Below are 3983 nucleotides of genomic sequence, written 5' to 3' on the forward strand. Positions count from 1 at the left end.
CAGCAGGGCCCCGGTTCGGATCCCACATGAGGGCCAGTGATGCTGCGCCCTCTACAGCTAAGATGGTGAACAACAGCTCAACCTGGAGCTGGGCTACCTGAGTCGCTGGCAACAGTGTAGGCTGCAGTGGAGCTGCTGTCGGCTCCCATAAGCTACCGCGAGCAGAGCAGCCGGCAGCCGGCGTGAGCTGCCAAAAGCCACCGTGAGCGGCTGTCCAGTGGCCGAGGACTGATCTACCTCACCCGGGAAGAGCGCAATGATAACACCAACATGGGCCAGTGAAGCGACGCCATCCACAACTAGACTGAAGAACGAAAGGACAGCAACTTGTTTGTTCCCCTCCCCCGATTCACCAGCGCTGTTCCCATCCCCCAATTCCCCAATAAAAATCTTTAAAAAAAAAAAATTCAGAGAAAGTGTGAGCAGCTCATGAGAGAAAGGGAGGAACTGCTCAGTAGAGACTCTTGTTTGTGTCTACTTTCTAGTTCTTTCATATGTATCCCCTTCCTCAAGGTGAAAATACACCCCTAAGACACAAATAAATGACTAAATAGGTTTACATCCATTTTTTTCCACATTAAAAAGAACGTCTAAAAACCCTTATCATTGAAGTCTGAGCTAGAAGAGTCCTTGGAATCAGACCAATTCACTATTTTAGAAATGAGAAAATTGAGGACCACAAAGAAACCTAAGGTTACACAGATAGTCACAGAGCTGGGACAAGAACCAAGGTCTCCTATTTCCGTCGTCATTATTCTCTGTCCTATACTGCACTCAATAACACCAACATAGAAACATTTCTTTTGCCAAAACAAGTATGCTTGCCACACGTTTCAAAATGAATCAGAAATCTTTATGTGCATATGCCATTTCCCACGGGTTTAAATAAGTTTTCCACTTATTTACTCTCTGGCCCTCTGTTATCCTTATGAAATACATTCATCAGATTTCTCCTTTTCTTCTTCAATATTTCTACATATACATCTGTCACTAAAGACATGACAGGAAATTCATCAGGCCCCACTGGCTTTTCCCCCACTATCCCTATACATTCAAAAACTGCATTGCCCAGGACGCTATTTCACATATTGCACAACAGTGTTTGAACTCAAAGTAGTACAAAACAGACATTTTAAATGAAAAAAAAAAAATTCAACTAAGGACCATGGAGATTTCCTTGAAGAAAAACTCATCACCAATGTCATTAAAATTCAGAATAAAACAGTGCAAGAACCAAAACTAAAGAAGGGCTAATGTGAACTGTTCCAAGTCATTTCCTTATAAAATTTATTACATTCATTCAACTTGTCCTGAGCACAAAAACTATAACTTGGAAACACAAATCCCAAAGGGGGGAAATTGCTAACCAGGGGAAAGAGTACAAAGAAGTAGAAAAAAGTTAATAGAGTTGAAAAAATGGTGAAACCCACGTCACGGCTGCAGAGCACCTTAGATGCTTACTCTGCCGAAACACACACTTAAGCTCCTCCAAGGATCCTGCAAAGGACACAGCTGGCCCGGGCAGCGTGGGGGTGGTGTTCAATCCTCTTATGTATCTCTGAAGCTGATTCACAGAAAAGCAGAGTCATCAATTTCCTAAGAACATTCTCAGCCATCTTAAAACAGTGGAAATTAAGAAGACCGCATATTTTAAAGAATTCTTTGCTTAGGTTTAAGGTGAAGAATGCATAAAGTGGAAAACACACAGCCTAGGGTGCTAACGATTAAAGAAAGGAAAACGCAAAATTCACAAACCCAGAAGCTACTTCAGTATAGCTAAAGTATCCTATACTAAGGATTTTTCAATAAATGAAGAATTAGTGGCGTTATAAGCCTATTATTTCTTATTCTAACAACTTAAAGGTGTGTATTTTATCTCTATTTGATCGATGAGAAAACTCAGATTTACAGCCTTTAATTAACCAACGTCACAAAGCCAGGCAGGGAGTGATTCGATCAGAATTTCAACCCAGGCTGTCTGAGCCACTCTTAATACCTCTTGCAAGAGTATAAGCAGTTTCAGTTCATTCTTACCAGTCACCCAGAAACTGAGTTTTGAAGAGGGAGTTAAAAGGAGGGGCATCTGACTTGCTCTCTCTCAAAGTAGAACAAAGCTGAGCTGTCAAAAACAGAAAAAGAAGTCAAGTGCGGCTGCCGCGCGGGTACTCCATCCCCGCAGCTCAGGTCCGTCACTCCCCGGCGCCAGCGGCCACGGGACCAAGCCCAACCCGCTCGGATCACGCAGCCAGAGCCAGGCTCGGTTCTTCGCCCGGGGACCACAGGGCCGTGGCTGTCAGACTCGGAGAAGCAGGGACAAAGAGCCTCCTGGCGGCGGCCGGGGGCTGCCGGCCCGTCCCCAACCCGGGTCTCCGCGGACTCCCAGCGGCAGCAGCCCCGGTACTGCGGGGGACGGGATGCGGCGGAGGAGGGGCGGCCACCCGGCCGGAGGGGTTCCACGAGTGGCGCAGGTCGGGCAGGCTGGGACGCCTCCACCTCCCGCTCCCTTCTCGCCCCCCTCCCCATTACCTTGCCTGTGGGGTTCTAGTCACCGTCGCCGCCGCCAACCGGCTCCCGAGCCAGGGCGGCGCAGCGAAAGCTGATTAGCCGGCGTCAGCTGCGTCCCGCGCTTGCCAAGCAGCCTCCAGGTCGGGATGGAGAAAGGCCGGGGCTGGGAATCAGGGACGAGATTGGTTTTCCAGCTTGTGAAGATTCTACTCTCCTCTTCCCTAGCTCTCCGCTTCCGCTCCGCCTCCTGGCCCGCCGGGCCCTTCCCCCACGTTGGAAAGCAGCCGCCCGCAGCGCGCAGCATTGTGGGGGTTGTAGTCCCGGAATGCGGAAGAAGAGGCACGTGCTTCTCGCCCACCCACACCTTCTCTGGATCAGGACCACGCCGTTGCGTGGCAACCAGAGGGTTCCTCAATATTGGAAGAGGAGCTTACCCTAGGCAAACTCTCTTTTTAACTCGCTGCAGGGGCTTAAAGGAGAGTGTGGGACCCTCCGGGAGAGAACCAACAATTGCGAAGCTGTTGGCTTGAGGCAGAAGGGCTTAGTAGTGATTAAAGGCATGCTACAGACAAGAATGTCTGTTATTGCCCCTGAATGTCCTTAGCCAGTGGAGTAAGGCAAGAAAAGTGAAAGATTGAATAGGAAGAAACAAAATTGTTATTTTTCACAGATGATATAACATATATGTGGCAAATCTGAAAGAATACAGATAAATTATTACAATTAATAAGTTTAACAAGGTTAACAGATGCAAAATTCGTATTTTCAAAAAATTAGTATTTCTATATTCCACCCAAAAAAAAGAATTCAGTTTTTAGAACATACCATTTACAATAGCTTCAAACAAATATCAAGTACCTAGGAATAAATAAAAAAATGCAAGACCTGTATGAAGAAAACATTTTTTAAACATTGAAGAAGATCTGAACAAATAAGAGATAATAACATGTTCATGGATTAGAAGATTCAATACTGAAAGATGTCAAGTCTCCCAAATTTATCTGTAGATCCAGTGCAATTCCAGATAATAACTCAATGGGTTTGCTGTATGTGTGTGTGAGAGAGAAACTTAAGCCAACTTTAAATTTTATGGAAGAGCAAACACAACCATTCATGAGGAAGAGGAGTAAAACAAAGTGAAAGAGGAGGAGGAGGAGGAGGAAGAAGAGTTGGGGGAGAAAGAGGAGGAGGAAGAGGTGGAGGAAGACTTGTGCTGCCAGATATCAAGCTTTATTATAAAGGCCAAATAATTAAGGCGGTGTGACATTGGATGAAGGACAGACAAATATAGCAATGGAACAGAACAAAGAACCCAGCAAATCTCACCCATACATGGGAATTTGATTTATGTTTCACGGGGGTGATGAAGAGCAATGCCTAAAGAATGGTTTTTTGGGGCCGGCCGAGTGGTGCATTGGTTAAGAGCTGGCTTGGGACGCCAGAGGTCCCCGGTTCGGATCCCACATATGAGGGCCAGT

At 46.2% G+C, this 3983-nt stretch overlaps 1 protein-coding gene across 4 annotated transcripts in view; it reads right to left on the reverse strand.

Moving 5' to 3' along the window:
- LOC109387875 (coiled-coil domain-containing protein 126) overlaps positions 1-2788 on the reverse strand; it is a 62124-nt gene extending 59336 nt beyond the window's left edge. The window contains exons 1-3 of one of the 4 annotated variants that reach the window (XM_019652029.1): positions 2527-2788; positions 2035-2119; positions 1462-1564 (exon numbers count right to left, since the gene is read on the reverse strand). The gene's annotated coding sequence lies outside the window, so the exon portion shown is untranslated. The remainder of the gene's footprint in view (positions 1-1461; positions 1565-2034; positions 2120-2526) is intronic. The other 3 variants (XM_019652027.1, XM_019652026.1, XM_019652031.1) reach the window with 3 other exon arrangements.
- Positions 2789-3983: the final 1195 nt, after the last annotated feature.

The sequence above is a fragment of the Hipposideros armiger genome, unplaced genomic scaffold, assembly GCF_001890085.2.
Source record: "Hipposideros armiger isolate ML-2016 unplaced genomic scaffold, ASM189008v1 scaffold_171, whole genome shotgun sequence".
Classification (NCBI taxonomy): domain Eukaryota; kingdom Metazoa; phylum Chordata; class Mammalia; order Chiroptera; family Hipposideridae; genus Hipposideros; species Hipposideros armiger.